At 35.9% G+C, this 27151-nt stretch overlaps 1 pseudogene; it reads right to left on the reverse strand.

Annotated features, from left to right (window-relative positions):
* Nucleotides 1-4709: 4709 nt before the first annotated feature.
* The window catches only part of LOC139692590 (nose resistant to fluoxetine protein 6-like), a 71945-nt pseudogene continuing 49503 nt past the window's right edge, over nt 4710-27151 (reverse strand).

The raw sequence follows: 27151 nt of genomic DNA on the forward strand, positions 1-27151 counted from the left end.
CTTTCCATCTTGCCTTTCCATTGAGTATCCAACTTAATCATATCTAACTTAAATATCTAATGACCTTGGAAAAAGCTGGTGTTTTTAACATGGCCATGGTTTCAACTTCCCTCTAGTCAATAGCTGGACCATTCAAATGAATTTATATAATGGATCATGAAGTGTTTTTCTAAGTTCGATGTGGATGATTCCCACCATGCCACGCTTGAAAGCACCACTTTCATCTTCATTTAAATTTGGGGTTAGTGACATTTTGCTCACACATTGTCTGAGTGAATGTTCATGATTGCCGAGGTCAGGAATATCTCGCTTTAATGGTGATAGCATTGTACCGTCTTCTCATTTTAATTGTATGATTTGAACCCAAATATTAATGCTAAGAATATTTTCTCCCAGCCAAGTATTTCCTAGAAGGTAAAAGCCAATGAGAGAATTTTTTTGCTGTGCCACGGAATAAGGGGCTCTCTCTTCCTTTCATGGAATTAATATATGTATTGTGACAAATACTTAACTGTTGGCTGATAATGCTCATTGAATCCATACCCTTTGAAAGAGTGCCTTTTGCATCTAATTTTTTTTTCATTTCTTGTGCTTTTTTTTATATAAGGACGGATTATTGGAATTGAATTACCTCTCATTGGTGGTGGGTGAAATAATCTGTGACTCATACACTGCATCTGATTGTCAAAATGTTACAAAAGAAATTTTAGAAAATGTTATTCAATTTGTGATTATTGAAGCAGTATTACTGTTTTTTAAATCAACTTTCAACTTGGGCAGTTTGTAAAATATATGATGTTATCATATTGTACAAAATCCATATGCTTGGTGTTATTACTTAATATAATTTGAATTTATATTATCTTATGTACTATTTTTGTGGGGCCACTGTGAGCTGGAAATAATTAGATAAACATTTCTTGTTAAGTGAATTAAATCAATAATGTATGTCCTGTGTCTGTTTTGTCATATTTTATTATGCGCATTTATAATTGATATTATATTGGTGCAAAAGTTAGTTTAAAACTTATGTTTTCCCGACTTGGGTGTGGTTAATACTAAGGTTAATTCCACTGATCATAAACTAACTTAACTAATTAATGATAAGAGTTATTAAACTTTTGTAAAAATTAACTTATACTGTGAGTTTTGTAACATGTACCTTAACCAACAATCAATGAAATGGAAATTTTCCTATTGATTACTATTCTTTTCACCTTGACTTTCCAAAACCATTTCGCTGTAGAGTGTCAATGCCTTAATTCCCATTCTATCTTTCAATACAAATTTCTCTCAAAACGTTTGGTACACTACTTTTTCATCCTTATGAAACTCATCCTCTTAAATTGTAAAATCTGCATGAAAGACATGTTAATGTATGCAATCATCATAATGTTTAGGTTAAAATGTTTGATTGCGTTGTGAATCTGAAAGTAATAACTCTCGCTTGTTACTTTTAGCTGAACAGTAATGATGGAAATGACTTATTTTTAGTCTGAGAATTGATTATCAGCTTATGTATATTAAGAGTAATATTTACAGAGTCATGAATTTTAAAAATTGCAGATTCAGTATTAATTAATATCAAAGAAAAAACAGGAGAAAGTGTTTTTAAATAATTATATTTAAATTATTGTTTCTAGACTAAGAAATTACGAATGGTGTTAGTGGATTTTTCCTCATTTACAATTTTATGGCCTGTAATAAGTCTCAATTTATTCTACTTTATTTTTAATGTCATCCAATGAAAAAAATAGGGTCCCTTATTGTATTTAGTTTGATAATATAAAAAAGAAAGCCCTTCTGAATCAAAGTGTCTGAATGAAATGGCAATCTTAGGTTTGGTGCAACATGCTTGGATACCGAGTGTCATCATAATTTTCCAATACTCTTGTTCCTTTAAGACATCTCACTTTTTCTTAATGTCTCTAAACAGTCAGGCCTTGGCAATGGGTGAATATGGTGATGTAAGGAAATGCAGGACTAAAGCAATGCCCAAATCCTATCTCTGTGCTTGTGTGGTGTGTATGGCTTAAGGGAATGCTTAATCTACTTCAGGATTTTATCTTACATCACACAAGAATTTTGCCTTCCTGTCTCAAAGATTCCATGGGTAATTTCCCTGGAAATATCATGTAAGCGTGGCAAACATAAAAGCAGAACAATATGAGGAGAGATAAAGAGGTAAGCAATGGAAATGTTGAGTAAGCGCTTCATCAAAATAGTCAGAAAAATGATGATGATGTATTAAGATGCAATTACTTGAATGCAATTAGTGTATGTGATGCTCATATTGTAATCTGTCATTGATTAAGTAGTAAAAATTAAGGAATAATAAATAGTTGTATGGTTTTATGGTCAAGCTGCCAAAAAAGATTAACTCTACTAATTGCCACCATTTGTAGAGTCTATAACAGCTACGTACTATGGATTATTTAAAATTTAAGTTTATGCATAAAAGAGATGAGTGCATTCAAAGGAAATGTTTTCAAATGCATACTGAGTTCCTGGCCTGAAAATAAAACAGGATTCTTTTAACCAGGACATATGATCATATTACACCACTGGTTATTCAGGCCATAGTTCCATTCATAAAGGCCATTAATCAGTTTTGCCGACATTTTGAGGTTTACATGAACCCACTAGAGGGGTAATCTATTAGTAACTCACTTTTTCGAAGATAATTTGTGGCATTCCTGTTAACATTAGGGATACTGACATTCACTTGAAGCGTTACTAAAAGTATTTTATGAAAAAATGTGGAGTAATGCTTAAGATGATATACCACTCAATGTAATCAATCCAAAGATTGGTTTGATATGAGAAGGTAAAGCTTTCCTCAAAATCATGTGACATTCATGCATCAAAAATAGGGGCTCCTTTCCTTATACTGTCTTTGGTCTCTGAAGGTGATGTGGTACAGGAAAAACAGCCTGGGTGAAGCTGTGGATATTTTATGTCACTGGGAAGTGAACTTGAGCCTCCCATTCTTTAGCCACACCCAATAGGCCCTGACATTCCTAGTGCACATTTTAAAATTGGAAGGTTTATTTAAGAGAAATTTTCACCAGAGAAAATGGTTACTTGGCTATTAGACCTTTTCAACCAAGTTTGGTGACGCAATGGATATGATTGAATTTTGAACAATTTCAACCCACAAGCATGAAATATTTATAATGAATTGCTGTATTTTATAATTATATATGTACTTACTGATATTCTCAATGATCATGTTTAACTTTGACTGATTTCAGTTTTGATGCTTTTTGAACAGGTATCTTACAGATTATCATTCAAGTGAGGAAACATTTTAGCACTTTTCATTTTGGTTACCATCTAGGAGGATTCATTTATTGTGTGATGATAATTGAAACAAAGTTGGACTCCTCTTTCCTGGTATGTGATGAATTTTCTCAAACTCACTGAAATGATGTGCTTGGTGTTCAAAGCAACTAAGACATATCAATAAAATAAGTCCTGTTTCACATTAGCTATATATGAATGTGAATACCGCTTGATAAAATAAAAACTCCTATAGCTGTAGTAAGTAAGCAACACTCATCCTGCAATGAAAACAAAATTTGTTGTGATGGCTTGTGGGAATAGAAATTCCATGACAGTGACTAACCATAACCTCTCAACCAGAACACTCTTCTGCAGTAGTTTGTGGGAGATTGAATTTTATTTTATTAATGTATGAGGCTCTAGAGCTCAATTTCTTTTATTTTAAGACTGCATGAAGCAACATGCTTTTACCCAGGTAGATCCAGGAAAAGGGAAAGTCTTTTATGATTTGTTAATGGGACTCTCCATCCAATCATTCCATCTTGACCCTAGGACGATCCTTCCCTATCCCCAATTTTCATGGTAAATTAATTGGTAATCAATTTATTTAACTTTTTTTAATATTTTTGTGCTTACAGTTTGGTGGCATAAATGATTGTTTTTATTATACAGATTTTATCTCTGTTCAGTTGTAAGTGCAGATACTACTGTATAGAAAATACAATATTTATGCTAAACTTAATTGCAAAAAAAACAATAATTTAAAATATTTTTCTAACCATATTTTTAATTACATAATGGAATTTAGAATGCCATAGTTTAGGGGTTTGGAAAAGCAGTTGTTGTCTTGTGAATCTTTTAGAGCATTAGAGTCAAGGTGGTTATGCTAGGATGTGTCAAATGCAAAGGAAAAGTGATTCAAGCTATATGCCACCTAATTCTTTACCATATCGCAATGAAGATTATGATAAAACGAACGAAAGATGAAATAAATGGACATTAAATTCTGAAAAAGAACATCTGCAGCCTCCCAACAAAATGGATGCCATCAATCTTAAATCCTGAAGACTCCAAGGAAAAAAGATGAAAATTCCCCTAAAAAGGACTAGCAAAAACAATATCAAGGGAAAACTTGTTACCCGTATAGCCATTCCTGTCGTGGCAGATTTCTCCCAAGTAAATTTCCTGAGTCCTCATCTGTTTCAATGCCACAAAATGGTTTACAGCTAATCAGCTAATGAAATAGACTTCCTAATTAGAGCAACAATATAAATAAATTAAAGTGAAAAGGGAAGTAAAGATTTTGCCAAGAGAGACAGATAAGCACTCCGCCACTTTAAATTCTTTCAGCAGTATAATCGATTGGGCCAATCACATAGCATGAGACAAAGAACAGACCAAAGTCCACCTAATGCAAAAATACCCTAAGAAGCCTGCTGGGTGGCTGGTGAGCCTATAAATAATGGAAATTCTTCATGGAACAACACAGGAAACCCTAGAAACCAGGCAATTCAATAGTGATAATTTCATATGTACCTTTTGGCCTCTTCTTTCCATCAGCAGTACATTCCAAGTCTGAGGGGTTCATGTTTGACCTAGCCCGTCTACAACTCATGGTTGGAGGAAGTATCTATTCTAAGATTATCAATTCTTATTAAGCCTCTGTCAAGTACCATTTCTAATTAATTCAATGTGGATCCTTATATGTCTGCCAATAATCTTGGTTTCAATTTTTTGATGATCAACCCTCTTTCTGACAACCAATTCAGTTGTTTCATTTTGATCATTGATTTACTGTTAAAATGCTTACATTCAACATCTTCAATCATATGAATACATATACAGGTAAAACACATGGATACTAGCATATCCACTTAAACCATTTGATTTTTGTATTCAGTAGGAATCACTGGTCATGACCCCTTCCCCATATAAGGTTATTGAAAAAAATTTTGATACGATTTTCCAAAGTGAAAAACACACATACAAGTGACAAACACACTCTTCATACCGAACTCCCAAATGGTGCGATCCTTCTTTATCTAGCATAAATCCAAAAACAGTGAAGTTTTGCCCTTGCTAAGTATTTTTAACGTGATAGTGACGACAAGGAAAGTTACAAACACACAAACCTTTTGTGGTGGATAACCCACCTAGTTGTAAGTCAAACTGGTTGGTATGCAAGGATGTTGGCTGGCCACCACCACGGCCAGTACTTAATTTTTGACTGTCAAACAAAGTTCAATTGCTACCAAGAACAGTTATTTGTCAAGACACCTTCTACGATATGCAAGGAAAATATTGGGGTATCAAAAATTATTTTCTCTAGCCATTACAAGCCTGACCCCCTGAATTTCCAACATACCTGGGGAGCCTAATTGAAAAATTGGCTTGTATAATGGTGAAACGATAGGATGATAAAACTCACCAATAATGGAGGAAGTATAAAATCTACGTTATTCAACTTTCTTCTACCTTAGTTAGCTGATTTGTTTATGTTTTGATCAAATAATATCCACAGCCAGAACTCTTCCAGGATCTTGTTACTAATATATCAAAATGAAAATATTTTTATTTATTTTACAGTGGTAAATAACAAACAGTCACATTTTATAAGCTTCACATTCCTTTTAGTAGATAAATCAGTATCTACTGAAATGTACAACATTTTAAATGTCATAATATAAATTACATTTAATTTTAGCTGACTAAATGCTGGTATATTTATTTGGGTTTTGACAAAGGTAAATCATTTTTAAAGTGATTTCTGAGGAAATATGAAATTGTGTCAATTATTGTCTATCCAAGTAATGTTATTTTCCTCCAGCTATATTGAAAGTAAGAGAGAGGTTACTTCATTCATTTGGTCCATGGTGCACCATCTCCAACTTGGGTTTGTAGGTATTTCCTAATGCTCTTATTTTTTCACTATGAACTCACAAATTCCTTGTAAATTTAAATGGTGTATTAATGTGATTCAGTCTTTCATAGCAATGAAAAAAAAAGTACCCACATCCTAAATATGCATCCCCAAATTGATAGGGAACATTATTGTTACTCTCACTTTGGGAATAGTTTGCAGTCATTTTCATTTGCACAGCTGTCGGTGATGGGTGATTTTGTTTTGTTGTTTGATTTTGGCATTTGAAAAGCCATCTTGAGGAGTGAAACTGCTGGTGCTTCAAAGCAGACGGAGATGAAGAAGGCAGCTACAAAAGCAGCCAGCATGAAGCCAAGGTAGATCATCACCTGCATAACAGAATTCATTGGTATATTTTGCAGGGAAGATAATCATAAATATCAGGACAAATTGCCTATCAATTGACAAATGAATATCATAAAAGGTATTTTAGTATGGGAATTATATTTATTTTAATCACTTGGGATAATGAATTATTGGGTTCAAAAAGTTATTGATGAAATAGTAAAAGAGGCATGGGAGGAAATGGAGTAGATGGAAAATTTATGAATAATATTTAATTTCCATTGATTACATAGTTGTAGAATCAGTTAGGTTTGTAGATGGGAAATCTTTAGTTAACCAAAGGATAAAAATAATTGCTAAGCACTTAAAAGAATCAGTTTGATAGGTATTTGATGAGAATGCGTAAATATAAAAACAGCAAAGGTTATGAAGAATTTAAGAAATAGGAAGTCAAAGTTAAATGTTGCCAGCCATGCTGGTCTGCTAATCCTAAGGTTTTCAGTTCAAGTCCAACTGTGGGCATGAGTGTTATGTCAGCTCTGATGGTTTGATCCCTGGGAAATCTAATGACAAGCAAGAGGCTCACTGGGATCCCAAAGGGTGCATGGACCACTACACATGTCTAGAGTGCAAAAAGAATTAGTTCATAAAGTTGAGCAGGTGGAACAATTTACTTGGAAGTATTTTGGATCAAGCTGGTCTAAGTAGTTGAGGCGTAGGAAGAAGAATTACATCAAGGAAAGATTTTACAATGGGGGAGTTGATAGGGATGTTAAGTATGAAATAGGGATATGAAATGTTGTCAAGGGAACCTTGAACAAGTGAAGTTGGAAACATTATTTACAGGAATAGTGGAATGATCAGTGGCATTTCACCTTTTGCGCTAAAAGTGATTTTTTTTCAAAACAAGAGGTGAATGAAAAGGAAATGGTAATTTTTCTGTTCATTTAAAAAAATGAGATGCAATAATAATGCACTCACTTTTACATGGGACATTTATTTGACCAGGAAAAACAATCAATGTAGAATATTCAATTAGGGTTATAGCGTAAGCAGCCTGAAATATAATCCATGCTTCATGGAATTCTCCTGGGTGAAACACATACAGGGAATATGTTGACAAGATTACAAAAAATTAGGATTAATTAGAAGAGTACTGGGTAAATGTGCTGAAAAGGTCAAAGAGGAATATTATCTGTCATTAGGCCTCATTTAGTATATGCTGCAAGCATATGGGATCCTCACTAGGTTGGATTAATTGCCGAATTGGATTGCGTGCAGGGTAGAGGAGCTAGATTTGTAAAAATTGTTATGATTAACTCAGTAGTGTATCCAAAATATTAGAGCAGATAGGCTGGGAATTACTTACAGAGTGAGTGAATTACTTACAAGTTACAGATGGCAGCTCTTGCATAAATTGGAGGGCATCTCTTTAGCAGTGATGTTGAAAATGTATTATTACCCCATTGTATTATGGTAGGATAGATCATGTCAATATAGTTAGAGAGATTAAGCATAGGATCGATAGATTTAAGATGTCATTTTTTCCATGAACGATAAGGGATCAAAATAACATTGTCTGACCATGGTAGGGTCATGTTCGGGTAAAAATTATTCTGGTGTGTATGCACCCCCTGCTACACACCCAAGCGGTGGCTTACAGGGTACATAAATAAAATTAGTTATGAAATTGGCAGGGTATGTGAACGTTTCTTGAAAATCATTAATGTTTTCTGTAGAATCCATAGTTTTGGTGACATTACCATTTCTTCTTGGTTCAAAAAGTAGAAATCTACTTATGATGCATGAAAATTTGAAGTACATACTTTCATCTAAGAATTGTAGAAAATGCTGGGACAGTTATTTTAATGGAGGAACCCACTGATGATCATCAAAATGCATTAATTTCACATGGTGAATCCAATTCAACTTATTAAAGACTCACTCAATTAGCTCATTCCCCTTGACTAGAAATTGAACCTGTGTCTAGAAATTCACATTCATAAAGGATGCCTGAGTAGCTTAATTGGTATAAAGTACTTGGCTGGAATTTGAAGGGGATCCAGGTTCAAATCTTGGCCAAGGCAAATGATTTTTACTCCGTGAAATTTCTACATTTTGGTACTTACCTACCCATATTTGTGATTCAGAAAAGTTTTTGGACTCTAGAACACTGCAAGGTACTCGTAAAAACCATTTTAATAACAGGAGTCATAGTATATGAAGCAGTCTGTAGTATATGAACTTACCACCACTGAATTCTCAAGGTGAAGAGTAGATTGCATCCTGAAGCTAGTGAGCATCATGACTAGAGGGTGGATGAGAAAGGCACAGTATGTGAGCCTGCTGAATGGTCGAAGGGATGACCAGCAAAGGATTCCAGAAATCCAACCTGCAAAAAAAAAGGTTAGCCATAAGGCAAATGAAAAGTAAATTTTAATATTGAGAATATTAAATTTTGTAGGATTTTAAGCTAATATAATTTTTGCCTTTCTCCTTTCAAGTTCACATGCATACCATCTTCATATCCCCTGAGGAAAGATATTTAAAAGGTATCATAAAGCGAGACTCTGTACAAATAAATTTATATTACTGCTTCTAGAATGTCTGACTTGGTAAAGATACACTAGCCCCTAAAAGTCTAGTAATAGATAGAAGGTATTGGGATGGTGCGGGGGCTAATGTACTGGCTTCCCACCCAGAGAGGGCTTGGGTTCAAATCCTGGAGGCGGCAGATATTTTTCAGTGGTATCCTGATCCCTACTTGAAGTGATTTGTGGGGAGCACTTTGGGTGAGTATGCAGTCTGTCGGATGGGATGTTACTCTTTGGACCCCTTGGTGCTTTTGTTAGGAGTAGACTAATGCCAACGCCTGGTTTCTCTCCACCCTTCCTCCCTTCCCATCCATCCCTAATGGTGCAAATGACCTCAGCTATCAGTAGCCTCTCCAGAAACTACTGCTACAATAGATTAACTAGAAGTACAATTTACTGGTAGATACTCTATAGATTTGGGGTAACCATAATGTTTTGGGATATAAGACTAATTTTTGTTGTTCAATGACATCTAATGATGGGTAAAAATCCTCCTGAATAATATATCAGCCCCAGGAAGATCTTTACAATGAAGACTATCTAAGATTGGCCAAAAGGGATTGATGCTGACCTATCAAACAGGCATCATAAAAATAACACTAATTTTTTTCTTGAAGTACCTTATTTTTTAATATGACATTGGTAAGCATTGGTTGTGGGTTCTCCGTTTTTGATAGACTTATGATATATATGAATATGGTCGATATTAGCAAAATTTTGAAACCAAAATCCATAGGGGTAAAAGTCACAGTGGGAGAAAATCCAAAAAGGGGGCAGAATATCACAATCGTGTAATATTTACTTTTGCATTACGAGTTTTAACAACTATTTAAAAAATACCTCCATGTCCAGTGGAACATGCAACCACAATCCATGCAACAGCTACAGCCCAAGCTGTATGTCCAAGAGATGTATATATGGCAGAGCTGGTCAGTCCTAGCCCCACAGATCCATTCATCCCAAGATGATCACCCAGCAAGGCCACTCCATACACCAGGAGGGCCATGCAAGACAGAGAGAGGAACCATCCACTGAGAACTGCTACCTGGAAAGTGATTGCAGATAATTTTGTAAAGTCACACTCAGAGGTTTGTAATGGAGATAGATGTGATGAAATCCTCTAAATGACAAGATTTTGTTGTTGTTGTGGTATAACATGTAGTAGGATATAGAAAGTGAGCATAGGCTGCCTCATAGAAAAATATCGTTACCTCATATTATAAGGAAATTATTTCAGTAGGAATGTGTAACAGACAGTTCATCAATAAACTACTCCTCTCCTCAAAAAGGAAAAGGCTCTTATATCCATGGAAGTTTGTGTGATGTCTGTAATCAAGGGCATAAGAATAGTTCCATCGTCTTGTACATATCCAGTGAAACTCAAAAGAAAGTTGACCAATCTTTGAGTAACCAACCACCCTTGTAATTTTTCCTTGTGGATAATTTAGTTTTCCTCTCCGTTGTAGCATTTAGTTCTTTTGGTGATGGAGTAATATATGCGTGTAACTTTAGGGGGATCAACCTTTTCCCATGTCTTTTCTGTCACCATTCAAAATGGTTATAATTTATTTAGTTTATTGCTTTTTGTAGAAAAGTAAGGGCGTTAACATTTTTACATGCAACTGATTACACTCTTTTCTGTTTTTATGTGACAGAAGTTCTGAAATCCAACGTATTCCCAATGGTATACAGATAACCTGGTGCCAGGGATGGAGACCAAGTTTGCCCTCCAGCATTACTGTCGTTCATTGCTTGGTTGAGTTGGCATATCAGCTGCTGAAGGATATGAATTCCCACTGTCCCTCTCCTTACACCTCTGCTAAGCTCCAACGGTAGAAAAGGTATTTATAATGTGGCCCATAGAAAGATATTTTATTTAGAACGGAGAACAAATTAACCACAACACTGATATTAGTGCAACTGATCCTATGCCAGGGTTCCCAGGGTGACTGATCCCAGGGTGCCAGGGTTTTACCACGAGTCTTAGGCGGTCAATCTGTTTTGACTTCTGCTCAATAATTTTAACGATTTTAAGAAACATTTTTTCGGCACCATATTTGTGGATAAAATAAAATGGAATGTTTTAAATGAATAATAACTATGACAAATTATACTATGACGCTATATTATTCTATATTATGGTGGTACACCATTGTTTTAATCGTAGTTAAATGGCTGAAATAGCAGATTTCACCTGTTGTTTTCAGTAAAAAATACCTCTTGTTTTCAGTAAAAAACTTTTACAGCTCAGGGCATGACACTTCCTTTCCTGCGGGTATGTAAAACAAATGTGGCACTTGGATCTTCTCCTTTACATAGAAAGGTTTGCATAGAAAGGGAAGTTTTTATTTTGGATATTAAAAATATTGATTCAATACATCGATAAATACATGATCTTTGGCTCCTTGAAAAATTATAGGTAGAACGTAAAGCTGCCTCCCTTTACACATCTCATGTAGCGCGCGAATTCAGAACGTGGAACGTAGCGTCATCTATCGGCGTGTGGGCACATCGATTAAAAAAATATAAAACTCGACGAGAACCTCAATTAATAATGCGGTAGATACAAATTATGTCGAATCTAGGCAGACTGACATACATGAGCCCTGGCCAAGATATGCAACTATTCGCTAGTGACATCTCCTTTGAATATAATTAATAAATACTTTGCAGGGAAAGGGCAAATAATGGACCTGTGGATGCGATACTTTTGCATAGTATTCGTGTCAGAACGATTTGCCTGTCCTTTTTAAATGTGACTTTGGAAGTGTTCGCCTCACGTTCTTACTATTAACTACTCAGTAGTGCTACGTAAAAATACACTTGGGCATTTGTAGACTTAATTTTACTGAAAGATTTTACATCCTTCATTATCTTACCTAATTCATTTCATGTACATGTATGACCTCATTTTCCCGCATAGCCCTGAATTAACAATTTGGTGCTCTTTTGAATTTGCTTGAATGGAACTAGTAAAAAAAGAGATTCCATTTTCGAGGTGGGCTTCACTGTAATCGTGGATGGGTGTTATTTTTCTCGCCAAATTCTCATCTTATATATACACTATCCCTTCAAATCGAATAAGCATCGGGTGACAACAAATACACGAGTCACATTTTGCTGCTGTAAGACTTAGAAAATGTTATTGGCAAACCAAAAAAAGAACACGTAGGCCTTATCATTATTTAAAGAGAACTTTTAGGGAAAGATCGTCAGTCGACCCTTTTGACAGCTAAAAATAGGGGGTTAATAAAATTACTTTCTTCAAAAAAGTATACCAATGCGTGAAAGGGCTTGAAAATTACTCGCTGGCGAATTAACGTGTTACGTATAATAACGGCATATTTATGCATACGGATCTATACTGTTTGTCAGGCAAGATTCAAGGATTTCATATGTCGAATCATACCAGTGAGCCTCATGTCATGCTCAACTGGGACCTCGGGTTATGACTTTTTATTCTTACCGATTTTGTTGATGCATGTGAGCACTGAGAGGAGGTGAGTCGAGACAAATGATTGTAACTAAGAGGTGCTTTCCAGCATCACATTTTTCGTTGTACCTAATATTAATTTGCAGATCACAGATAATGAAAATACCTTCTATAGCGCCCTTAAATATATTTATAATTAATAAATACTTTAGGTATAGCCAGTCAACGCCAGTCTTTTGTGGTTGGTTCTGGTCAATTATTATAACAATTTTAGCCCCGGGGTTTGCAATTTTTTTTAGAACACCAATTTTTGGTGATAGGTACTGTAGGAAAGTAGATTTCAGTGCTACTGATACCGTATATAGCCACACTGATTTAGTGACATTATTTCCAATAGTGTAGTCAGAAAAAACTGAGAATAAAAGGTTAAATATTGCCGAATGAATTTCCTTGGAAATATTGTTGCATTTTTCCAATTGCTAAGTCCGAAATTTCTATATGTTCCTAAGAGCAGCCGGCAAGTGATATGTGCCCTACGTTTTCCCAATATTTGTTTGCTGGAGCATACTTGTCAGTTCTGACCTTTGGATGAAATTGAAAGATTCTACACCTACGTTCCCCAAGAAAAATTTTCCCTACCTTCGGCATTTTTATGTCCAGAGCCGTTTTGTGCAAAAACCACCCGGTCACCATTCCCACCATGTAAGGCCCCAGTCGCAGCCATGGCTTATCATAAAGCTCGTCGAAGAGCGCAAATGGATCTTGGATACTGCAAAAGAAATCATATGCGTATTATCTTCAGGAAATCATTCTACGGCAAACAGTACTATCAATGAAATGTATTCCTTGGTATTTCATGAAGCCCAAGAAAATGTATGTATTCCACCGAAGAAAAATACGAGGGTCATCCGGAAAGTAGTACCCGTTCGTGCCGCATGAAGTGCTGACGACGCGAGTAGCCGCTGGACGAGGTCAGATAGCTTCAGTGGCTTGTCTGCCTTCTCTGAGCCAAGTTGCGTGACGCTAGCATTGCCTGTGTTGTTTCTGTGATTGTTTACAATGTTTAAAAAAATTGAGAACGCCGCCAGTTGTGAAGTGAGGGCAGTGATTAAATTCCTCAATGCAAGAAACGTTCGCCCATGTGATATTCATCGCCAATTAAAGGAGGTGTATGGAGACAATGTAATGGACGAGTCGTCTGTTCGGCGGTGGTGTCGCAACTTCAACATGGGGAGGGGGAACACACACGACGATGAGCGTTCGGAGAGACCGTCTGTCATTACAGACCAACTGGTGAGCTCAGTTGACGAATTCGTGAGGAACGATCGGCGCGTCACAATTGATGACATCTGTGAGCATTTTCCCAATGTTTCTCGAACAATTGTTCATGAAATTGTTAAACACCATCTGCATTATGCAAAAATTTGTGCAAGATGGGTCCCTCGCGTATCTCAATGAGCTGGCGGCGAAGGACTATGCAGCAGGAATACAGAAACTTGTCACACGTTATGACAAATGCCTTAATTTGCTTGGAGATTATGTTGAGAAGTAGTTTAAAGTATCCTCTTTCAAATAAAATTTTTTATGTTTGTTAATATTTACTTTTGTCTTTTTATTTCACGAACGGGTACTACTTTCCGGATGACCCTCGTATGTGCTCACCTCAAAGAGTATCACCTCACTATTAATATTCCCGTGGTTTTATGAAAAAAAATGTAAGGCAATCTTGGTTTATATAAATACAATTTAAATATCGCACGGGTCAGACTTTCGTTAATGTAACCAATCGCTTCCGCAAGATAGCGAAATTATAAAGCAGGTACTTTTAATTAATGTAATGTCATTCAGGTAAGTATACTTATATGATTGGCGCTTAAAGGGCTAATACAAACTTGAAGCTTATTAACCGAAGGGTCGCAGTCTTGTAAAATAAGCAATCAAATTGTAATATTGTTAAAACGAATTATTGAAATTCCTGCGGAATACAACATTTTATCAGTGCACGTTATTAGAGTCAAGGTTAATTATTATTTCTTACCTGACGTGGTACTCGTAGTGAATAGATATTACTGCTGTAGTTATCCAGGAGCTAATCACAAAGATTACTCCGGCTATTGTGGCAAATCGAAAGTACCTGAAACATTATTGGAGAGATTTGAAAATTATTTTAGGGAACTCTTGCTGTAAACTTTAAATAATAAATGAAAAAAAACATTTGATAGCGGTAGGAAGGAGCATCAATTCTCGAATTGAGAGTTAATTAGAAACATATATGATTGAAAATAATGAGTGCATGTGGACTAAGCCTTTCTCAAGTCTTTCTTAAGTTCCAGAAGAGAAGAGTGTGTGGGAAACAAAGTATGAATAAGATAGATACTCTATAATGAGTCCAATCATTAGAGAATTTTCTGGTTACCATTAATCACCAGCGGGTGTGAAAAATGTATCTTTTAAAATAATTGAGCCAAGAGTCTTCAGAGCTGTTGTAAAATGACCGTGTTGCGAAAACTTCAATTTATCTGGTTAACGTTTATGTACTTAGAATCCTGTAAATACGACTCCAATGTAACTTACCGTGCTGAGAGTAAAAGGAGCAAAATTCCTATCGCATAGAATTGGGTATCATTGGCCATGTACCAACTCCAGACCATGCACTGTAAAAGAAAAAAAAAGTTCTTCATTCACTCTTCACCCGTATTGCAAATCAGGAAATCTTTAAAACGTAGGGGTGCTCATGCTTACGTATTCGTAGATCATTGAAAATTTCAAGAAAAATATTCAGAGTTGTTACCTGACAAATTATATTTTTAACTAATGAAATATTTTGCTAAGGGAAGGCCAGTTTACTCAGTTATGTGAGGTTGCAATTATTTCTAACACTTCGGTTTTCAAAATTTTTCTGAATGCAGAATTTTTTGAGCATTGCTATCAATTTGTATTGGGGCCAGTCCATGTCAAATCAATCAACTGGGTACAATGACATTTAAATAAAGTTGAAATCGTCGGTGGGCTACGTAGGAAGTCGCGCGCAACAAATGAAAACCAAACAACAAAATTTAAGATAAATTCTTTTACCATCTCTTATATCATATGAATTCTTCTTACCATCTCTTTATGCGGGAACAGTGAGTTGATATAGAGTACGTTCCTCCACCAGTATTTGGCGCACGAGTCGCCACCAACGAGGCGGGGTTCGAATACCGAAAAGTTGATCGTGTGTTTCATTCCGACATCGGCGATTCCTATGACCCATAGATAAGGAGGGGTCAGCCTGCGAAAAGATATTTAGAAAAGGTCAGGGAATTCATATGGGTACGTAATCATTGCTGTGGGCTGAAATCATGACAGTCATGAGTATTCTAATCAATGCTCAACCGCTTAGATGACCATAGTATTGTATTTGTACAGCAGGCTGAATGTCAAGGATGTCCTTTTATGATTTTGTGCATGACCCCGTCCCCAGGTTTTCATATCGTATCTGAAAAGGTAGTGCAATGGGTGAATGGACACGCATAGAATGATAATGATAAAAAAACTCTTAAAATCTTTTACAACTTCCAATCTCAGGAATCGTTTATTGGTGAAATCTCTCTTACCAACTCCGTAACAGGATTTGAGTTGTAGCTCGAAATTTGTGGTCATTATCATTTATTGAAATTTATAACAGTCAGACAAGTCTTCGTTTAATATTTCATGGCGCGAGTTTTTACGAAGATTTGAATTCAGTCTTACTTACTTATTTATTTGCACAGCTTATCTAAAACTTCTAGTTTCCATAAATTATCTAATTCTTTTATAGTTGTGCATTAGATATTACAGTCCACGTAGATCACTGCCCGGACTGTTATCACCTATTACGGCAATTAAATGAATTTCTAAATAAGTAATTAAGTCATCATCATAAAATAAGTAATTAAGTAATAATTTAGAATTTCTAAAGAAGTAATTAAGTCATAATCATGAAATGAACGACGCATTACATATGTCCCCAAATTTACTTGTATCATATTCTTTCCCTCACCCAACAAAATTACATCAAACCGGAATTAAGCGTAGTAATTCATAGGGCAGGTAAAAATTGATCGTTGTGCAACAACAGCTAAATAGGTATCGCTTGTTTAAACATGTACCGGATGGAAAAAAAATTCACGGAACATTTTGTGTCGAACCCTACTTCCTATTGCTATGAGCTAGGTGGTACTTTCATTGATCTTCAGGGAATCACAATTCATAAATAAAGTGAGTATTTCCAGCAGATTTGTGGTCCTGTCGCTTTATTCCTCGTCACTCTTCCATCTTAATTAGAGCAATTGGATAAGCATCTAGCAATAATTATGAGTACATAAAAAGTAGATGGATATATATCTCTTAATATTTTACAAAATAGTTCATAGGTTCACCGCTGAATTAGTCAGCCGTTGAAAGAGTAGGGTCCAATGCTATAATTTTTCTCCTGATTAAGTAATAATTGCTAAGAATATTAATGCTATCTCTTCATCTAATTGATGCCCGAAACTCAAAACTTAAGCTGAGCTACTGAGGTTCAAAGGTTCTACTGTATGCTACATGACTAGTGAAGCTCATTAATTGATTGATACTAATACTTACGGACCGCCGCTGCCGAAGTAACTAGGATCTATTTATCTAATTCGCCTTCGCGTAATATATTTCAAATTTCAGCCATTGCTCCACTTTGTTTCTGAGCGCGCTTGAGTGCTTCATTTTAAAATTAAATTGGAATGCCTAACTTAAGTTAAGTTAGATTTATTTCACTCTGCCAAAAAGGATACAAATAAAATGGGAAAAGGTAGAATAAATTCACCCATTTGGAAAATTACTTAATTGCAGTTTCCTGAAAACTGGAAGAGCGAACAGGATTGGAAAGTAAGAATTTTACTTCCAACGCCTTTATTTGCCCGTTATATTCTCATCCCAAACTGCTCTTAGTTACAATTTACTGCGTGGAAATGTTTCTTGTTTCGCTGTATTTTTATTATTCCAGACCTTTTATCGAACTTTTCAGGAAAGCAAAAAGGTAATATTTTTACGCACCTCAAAAATCTATATCCCAACAGTTTGATGAAAACTAAGAAATTGGTGACGAAGGCGGCTCCGGATTCCTTGGAACATGCAGCGATCTTTGTCTTGGAGGTAGAGGGGTTGCTCTCCACACTTCCTCCGAAGTTATGTGCTCCCTCCTTCAATTTCTCCTTGGACTTCGTTCGGAAGTATAGGTAAGCCACCAGGATGCCGCTTGAAATGAAAAACAGTGTGAGGAGAAACGTAAGACATTTTTCTTCGGACAAAAAACGGTCATAAGCAAATGCTAGTTTGGTGGGAAATATTCCAACTCGCGCGCAAGTGTCTTACGACCGTCCGTACACTTACGGAAGATAGATGTTTTTTCCTCGGCCATCCATTTTGGCGTGAAAATTATGCGCAAAAATTGCAACCAAGCCTACGTTACTTCTGTATCACCCATAGTGGGCTATAACATGTAATGAGCTTAAATTTAGTTTGGCACCTTCTCAAGCCCAATTAGCCCGCTTTGGTCACCTTATTGGGGTTGTTCTTGAAATGACCGCCCTTTGAAGAACAATCGAATCAAAAAATATAAGCCAAATTAGGCAAGTTTGGGACCCGTTTTAGTTCCTGGAAATATTTATGCTAGAATTCAACGTACACTTTTTTGAAATTGGTTTATATATTATTTCTTTTAATTTTCCATATTAGCCATATCGAGTGGTTGAATTAGATTGCTCTGAAAATTAGGTTACTACGGTAAGGAAATTGATCTGGAATGGATTATTAATTAAATTAATTATGCCCAATTAAATTAATGTTGGGATCGATATTATATTTGGAAGTATTGAGCATTATCTACATAATATTTACGAATTGTTAACCTCGTCCTTCAATCGTCCCTTAAAACGTCCTTTATTTTTACATAGACAACCTAACTTATAAACCATCATCCTATGTTAGTGTAATGCATATGCCATAGTGCCAGGACTACGATATCCTGAGACATCTGCCTAAAAATTTGCATGCTTTGTTTATATGAACGTGGTATTTAAGAAATTAGGGTGAAATCATACAGGTAAAACATTACAATTTAGACAATTTTTCAGTTGATTGTTATTTTTTCGTTCTTGGTCTTTCCACCCCTCGCTGGCCGTCCCTCTAAAACATCTCCACCAAAAATGGATAATAGATCGGTTGTCAATTAATTGATTAATATAAGGAACTGTTTAAAGTAACTTGAAGTGAAAATTGTATCATCGATATCTAACGAGGGGTTATTTTAATGATTTTGTTTTTTTTTATTTTGCACAAAATAATCATCTTACAACGTATATTTTTGCTTAGAAATGTAATTTCCTTTCAAAAATTTGACTCTCGACGACCGATTTTTCTGCAACCGAAATAACTGAATTCCCTGAGGACTACTTTTTGAGGGATAAGATATATTTAATTGTAACCCTTATACAAAGCGTGCGCCAATATTATTTATTCATAAGATTCAATTCAAGAATCTCACGAGAATACCCTTTTCATTTCGTGACCTGAACATTTTCACCTAATACAGCTCGTATTTTAAATATTATTTTCGGTCGCTTTTAGTGACTGAGGTTCATCTTGGATTTCTTTGGGCTTTGGGCTCTATCAATGAATTTTCTACATTCCGAAATACAAGCATTATTATACAACTTGATAAAATAAGTGTGATCATTTCCGAGGCAGGGCTCGAACTTGTGACTTTTGGTTCAGCAGGTGAGAGTGTTACTCACCATACTAAGACTACAAATTAAAATATGGTCACAATATTATGCTTATTAATAAATAATATCGTTTAAATACGAAGTAAAACAATAAATATAAAAATATAATAGAATTTCACATCTATCAAAACAAGACTACCGTGCACTTTCTACTATACTTGCCGGTATCATGTTTTGATATATCGATGATTTTATTTTCTCATTGGCTACAGGTAGTAGTAGTAGTTTTGAGGGGAGGCGACCGACAGCTGAGGTCATTTGCGCCATAGGGGATGGATAGGAAAGGATGAAGGGTGGAGAGAAACCCGGCGTCGGCATTAGCCTACTCTTTACGAAAGGCGCCAAGGGGTCCACAGTTTAACGTCCCATCCGACGGACGGCGTACTCACTCAAAGTGCCCTCCACAAAGCACCTCAAGCAGGGATCGAGATACCTCTGAAAAATATTCAACACCGCCGGGATTTGAACCCGGGCCCTCTGGGTGGGAAGCCAGTACGTTAGCCCCCTCACCATCTCGATCCCCTTGGCTACAGGTATTTCACATATTGAATTCTATTTGTTTAATTTGGTATTTCGTTAAATAATGCTGGAAACACTACCTAGAACTCCAATTTAACATTTATGCTAACGTATAAAGATAAAAATGTATTTTGAGGATCAAATAGGATTGAAATTTTCCTTGCGTTGAAATTAAAACTTTCTTTTCTCTATCGTTTTAAGATGAGGCAAACTGGATATATGGAGTAAAAATCCTTGGATAATTAATATTTTCATGATAGTTTAAGTAGACTAAAATTTAGTACGGGAGGAAATTAAACTCACCTGATCAAGAAAAATGTGTCCACAGAGAACGTGGCGTTTGATACAGTTTGGAACATGAGATTTCTCTCTGTCACAGACCGCAGCTTCTTGTTTTCTGAAAGAAGGAGAGCCTTTGTATTTAATAATTAAGTGGTGAAGAACGTTAAATATGCAGGTTGTAACCATAGCTAAAATAGAGATCTTCAAATTAATCCACAATTCTGGGTTTTCAGGTGGAATATGTTATTTTTTGTGAAAAAAAATGTGTTCCTTCAGAATTATAATACAGTTTTCCACTTAATTTGCACAAAATATGAATAATATAAAATTATTTATTATTAAAATTAAATATTAGAATGCTTAATTTTTTTCAATATTTGGGTTTGATTTATCGATGAGTATTTTATTATTTCATACTTAGACCTCTAAAGATCTGGTTGAATTAACTGAATAAATTATAATTTATCGAATGTCCCAAAAATAACGCATTGGGGAAATAATTGATGGAGGAAATACCTGAGGGACATTTATTTTTAGAATGATATTGAGAAAAGGATGAGGGATAGGAATAAATAAGATAACTAGGAATTCACCCTATCATATTCTTAAAAAAAATTAGTTATCAACAAAATTTCACCCTGTTTAGTGGCCACTTATTCTACCACGCCGTCAAAGCAAGCAAAGAAGGAGGCTATTAATAATGAGTCTTCGAGAAAAATAAATAAGGTATGATCCATAAATTTCTTAACAGGCTTAAGCAAGGTTTTTGGACAAAATGCATTCTACTCCCTCAGGATGTTTATATTGAATCTAGCGAGGATGCAAAGTGTGTGCTTGAAGATAAAACACTTTTAAATATACACATAACGATAGCATAGCATAATGGTATATTTTCTTAGAAGACCACGGCATTTTGTGAAAGTTCTCAGGGTCATCTAAAACCTCTCTCAGCCAGAAGGCTATTACTGATATACATGTTTGTATAATAGAATGTAGGCTCACTTAAAAGAGAAAATACGATTTAGGAAGTGGTACATATTTAATAATAGGCATGAAACTTCTCACAGCTGGTCATAAAAGTTACCATTGGTGTGAACGAAAAATCACTTTGCCGGAGTGCAGCTATGAGGTTTGAAGTTTGGAAGATGCTCGGAAAGACATTGACATTCATAGAAATGGAAAACATTTGCTATTCTAGTTAGATCTGGTAAGTGTTTGGCGCGTTTGTAGAATTACACTCTTTTTAGTGTCTAACTAAAGACTTAAGGCCATCCCTTCATTATACATCAGTCTGTGAAAGAGAGGTTCCACCAGGACGGCTCTCTCATTATGGTAATCCTATTGAGAGCAATGACTTATTATGTTTGGAAATCCTTTTTTGATCAAAACAAGCTTTCACGAGGATTTGTTATGAGTCATTTCAACGGAATTAAAAAATCTTCAAATGCCTTCAAAATACCGTGCGCGGAAATTCAATAGAGTAATACTCTTTTTTCTGTCTAATAACGTACATGCATAGTAAATTTTGTCCCATGCTTTGTATTAATTATTATGTTAAGGTAAGGACCGAATTATTTTGATTCCAGAGTGGAAAATGAAGTGAACGCGTAGCCCCTCCCCATCTTTACCGAATGAATAATGGTTCAGCAAGATATAGGTAGGAGAATGATAGGTATGTTGGACAGAATGAAAAAAGAAGAATATGGAATTGAATAATGGTTTATTGAAAGTCGAGTGTTAGAGTATTTATTGCCCTTTCTGATGGGGTTAAATGTATATCATTGTTTAGTTCATGGATCCATCAAGATCTACCTTGGCCAGTGGATAACTCTCAATAATCATAATTTTCACGAAAATTCAGCCGGGGGCGGAAATAGTTTGATGGTCGCTGATTTAAAGTTAAGGAAATTACCCGCAATGGCGAAGACCACCAGATATGTGTGCACAAGGATGACCCAGGCCATGCTAATCACTCTTAAACCATGAATGCAAGCTAGATTCTTCTCCCCGTCCTTTCCGTTGTCCTCAGCTCCGAAAAGAATCTTCTTTCCGTTTTGTCGAATAGAGAAACACAGCAGTAGTCTCAGGAGTAGCCCAGGCGAGGGATCTGTGGATGTGAACGAGCGTTGCAATCACTTGTGTCGTCGAAATGGTTAATGAGTGTGAGAATGTTATTTGAGGTTACAAGGTTAATTAATTGTGACGATCTAATTCATTATAACATTGCACATAATATTACCTTAAATTAATGAAATTTGAAGAACTATAAATTTAAAATATTCCATAAATACACACATTGGATCACGGGAATGGCCCTCAAACTTTTAAGGCAGATAAGATAGTAGTTTTCTGAATATCACGAGCAGGTTACCTACCACAGAAAGCCCTGTCTTTCATCGCAGCCTACTCTATAATTTTCCGGGTTTTCCATAGGTTGTGCCTTATTTTCACCCCGGGGATCTCTTCTTGCTGTGTTGTAATGTATTCCATTTATTGATTCAACTATATTGAATGACACCTGAAGTGAAATGGCCTATAAAAATCTCTTTCTTTTCACCAGCAGAGAGATTGATCAGAAAAGTTGTGGTAAATGCGGCGGAGCAACTCTGCGCTGTACATGTACTTGTAAGTGTGTTTACATTGATTAAGAATAATTTAAATTTAGCCTGAAACCATCCTCGGATGCACAAAGAGGTCCATGACATGACATGATGAAAACATAAAAATAAAAATATGAACGATCTAAAAAAAGAAGTGGATATCTCTATTGAGAAAAATAAACTACAAGGGAAATTTAATTAATCAATTGCTTAGGGTTATTAGCTTCACCAGACGAATGGTTCAAGCAGGCGTTTGAGGCGTGTATGTACAGAAACAATATTGTACGTAGCTATCAATGAAGCTCGCGTACTATACGTAAGCATATCTTGTTCAGTAACACCAAATTAAAACAATCTTTAACCGCATAATGGGGATCACAGCATGCCGACCGAATTATTTTTAGATACATAGTGGAATTTTGATATGTAAGGAAAAATTATTTCAGTGAAGAAATAAGGAGTAATGACGTTAAGTTTGCCGCTATATAGTATTCAGAGATTGCCATTCGGAAAGTGAAACTCAAATCTCAAATTTGATAACTGCAACATATTTCTAATTTAGTCATTCAAATAAAGCAATGAATTTACTCGTGAATATGCTTGTAACTACCCCGAGGATACACGAAAGTTGTAGACGCACAAAACTGGTTTATTTCGAGTCTGCGGATAACTTTGTCTCTTGAAATTTGTTGCGGACCGTCTAGAAACGATTTGGGCTGTACTTATATTCACGGTCAGGCCTAAATGACGTCTACTGTATGCATATGCACGCAATAAACTGTAACACAAACTTAAAATCTATGGAATCAATGAGAAAATTATTAATTGGATTAGAAACTTGTCAAATCGCAAACAAAAAGTAGTCATCGATGGGTTGTGCTCAACGGATAGAGATGTAACTTCGGGTGTCCCCCAGGGAAGTGTAATAGGACCTCTTCTGTTCTTAATATACATTAATGACTTAAGCGTACACGTTAGTAGCAATCTGAGGTTATTTGCTGACGACATGGTGGTATACAGGGAAATAAGGAGCCAACTTAGATCGCGAGCTACTCTCTAGAGACTTAGACACAATCCCGGAATGGTGGAAGGAATGGGGATTCATGCTTAATATAGACAAAGGTGTAGTTTTGAAATTTTGGAACAAAGGAAGTGGCGAGCAGGTCATAAACTACGAAATAGAGGGTTCAGTACTGACTACGGCCAATCAAGTTAAATATTTGGGGGTAGTTCTAACACCACGCCTTACATGGGGAGCTCATATCAGGACAATATGCTGATCCGCTTTAAAGAAACTTATGATTCATTAAACGGGTGATAGGGAAATGTAATGAGAAAGTTAAAGAGAGGTGTTATTTTGCTCTAGTTAGACCTCATTTGGAATATGCCGCAAGTATTTTGGATCCTTGGGAGAAATTTGGCAAAAAGAATGAGATAAAATCCAGAGAAAATCCGCTAGAATCGTTAAAAATTGTCATGATAAGAGCACAAGTGTGACATGCCTCTTAGGGGATTTAGGCTGGGAACCACTTGAGTTGCGGACAGAACAAGCGAAGCTTAGACTTTTAGAAAGGTTCAGGTCAAACGAGTTAAACGATGACACTAAAGGAATCATTATGGCCCCACACTGCTTAGGTAGATCAGACCACAAAGATAAAATAAGGGAGATAGAGTCCAGTACAGATAGATACAAATACTCATTCTTTCAGAAAAATAAATGTGGTGTCATTCGACTCATTCTTTCCCCGGACAATCAGAAATCATAATATTAAGAAACCGAAGTCACTTTAGAAATATCAAAAACATTGAATTTACCAGACGGAACAAAATTAAGCATTGCAAAGATATTAGTTATATTTGTGAGTACATATGTATGTTAGTTGGTAGTTTGAGTGTTCGCAAGTTTGTGGGGTGTAAGTTTTCTTGCTTGAATGTATAGCATGTTTTGTTTGTGGATGGCATAAATTTGTGGCTTTTTCATGCGGTTTTTTTTCTTTCTTAATTACGGGTGGTGTCCTAACACTCATATACGGGTGGTGCCCTAACACTGCCCCGCCACACGCCCTTGCGGCGGCTTGCGGGGTATTAAGTAGATGTAGATAGGGCAAATCTCTTGAATGACCAATGAAAATGTTTCAAGGTAGGTTTTCAAATAAATAATCATTATAAAAGCTTGAATATTTGTCATGGGAAATGTTAATTTCACTTAAGAAAAAACTGTTTGTCGATTTATAAATACATAAATGCCCAAACTCTCATGCTGAAGTTCCCGTGCATATCGAAACGTTGGCTGCACTTATTTCTAAGGCTTGTGGTGTCATTGATATCTTTTAATGTTTAGTGCGTAGCAGATGAAATTGGATTAGAAAAGCCTTCGGCTTAATTTTTTGAATTCCTACTCGTTAAAGTTTTTTATTCCCATTCTCATGTTTAAGATTTTGGGATAATGAAATGTTTCCTATGTAATTTACGATGGGTAATGTTTTGAGGGAGAATTCCTATAAATAGGTAGTAGGGGGATCGTTAGTGTGTGTACATGTAGTCTAAGCTATGTAAATTTTCCTAAGTGAAATCATTGCTGATAGATATAGCTTGCTGGTGTTGCAATTGATTTTTGTACTTAGGTTGTCAGAATGCGTACTTTTGAAAGTCAAATTTATCATCGCAGCTTCCTTCCGAAATTGATGGATGATTAATTTATGCATACACATTTGGTCTCAGCAGTTGTGACGGTGGACCATGAACAGAGATAAGAAATACATAAATTTATTATTAAAACTTGGATTTTTGACGGTATTAATTAGAATGATCGGCCATATTTTTATTACGTCGAAATCTGCATTCATAGATACTGATTCTTAAAACTGAAAGACCGGTGTATTCAGATTTCTGCCGTTTCGCAGTGTAAACAAATCTGACACTGGTTATTTGTATAACGGGTGCATTTACGCATAACATAAGTCTGCACAGGAGACATATTTAATGTGCTGAAAACATATATGTGCCATGCCTTCTTTGTAAACTGGAAGCTGGCGACATTTAACCGTTATTTAGACTATAATTAGTCTCCATACAAATCAATTATAGACCTATATGGTGTATGTAAACCCTACTAGTTTGCACTAGATCTAATTTAGATGTCCAAAATTGGTTGGAATTGGTTTCTGCGCGCCTTGCGCTTTCAGAAAAAAATCAACAACTGGCTGAAAGCATGACTTTAAAATGGTTTGAAGTGTGATTATGGTGTTCCTGATTTTATACGAGTGAATGGGTATTTGTTAATTTCTGAAATAAAATAGGAAGATTTAAAGTATGCATAATTTTACACATAAAATTGCTGTTTTTCATTTCAATACAGAGTTAAAGTAGCACATTTTCGGATCATCATAAAATTTTGTCCTCGTCCATAGGCACCATTTTGAAACTTATCCCTTGGGCAAGTTTGAATTTACGAAGCAGCCCAGCTCTCCTTTGACTATCATTCTTTCAAATTATCGTGTCCGTGTTGCGAAGTTCATAGTGGGTTTCGCATTATGCACGAAGCCAATCTCCACTAGATTTGTCGAACGTACCAGGAAATGATACCATCTTTCGCTATAATTGCCATGCCATATCAAAAGCGAGTTACCAACTATCTTGATGGAAAATGTCCGGGTTGGGAAATCTTGATGATTTTTACTCAAGTTATCATCTTAAAAAACAGGAAATATGAGTGCTCGCTAGACCCCCCAGCAAAGGCTCCTTGCTCTAATTTTATCCTGCATCTCCCGCTGGCGTAGTGTAGCGAACGCGTGTAATTTGGGATAGTGGTTGTTTTTTTTTCTCCCAATTTTTGACATCTTTCGCTCAGCTTACTCATATCCTCCGGCTGTTTAAAATAAATGCTGTCATGTTTTCCTCATCCTGTCATTTTTTCAATGAAATATAGGTGATTTTATCTCCCTTCTGCTCTAACAAATGATTCCCATCGTTTGTCAAAGGATTGAGTAATGTTTCCGAGTAAAATGCAAACGTAACGATCCAAGTTGACCAGTCAGACCGGTTCGCTGTAATTAAGGTTCAAAGACAGACAAATGCTTCGGAATCATGAAAAAAGAGGTTAACGCAGTGTGCTTCCGGGTGTGAAAGCTTTCCTCGTTTTAATGAACAAGCGCTTTTATTTTGACCAAATGTGTTTTGGGCGTAAAGCAGTAAGAAAGCAAGGGAGTATAGTACTTACACAGTTTACGTTCCGTAGGAAAGGATCAAGCACCATCACATAAATTTACAGTGAACTCTGTCCACAGCGTCAGGATCTCCCCATCAAATACACTTATGTGCACTTGTATGTGTAATATTTTGCCTAGGAATGACCTCGCTACGCGTAAAAGATCAAATTTCCATAATCAATTAAACATATTCATTAAATGAAGAATACAATGTATCTTTCCACTGTCCTTGTCCACTGAGGA

The sequence above is a fragment of the Hetaerina americana genome, unplaced genomic scaffold, assembly GCF_022747635.1.
Source record: "Hetaerina americana unplaced genomic scaffold, ioHetAmer1.1.p SCAF_1, whole genome shotgun sequence".
Classification (NCBI taxonomy): Eukaryota; Metazoa; Arthropoda; class Insecta; order Odonata; family Calopterygidae; genus Hetaerina; species Hetaerina americana.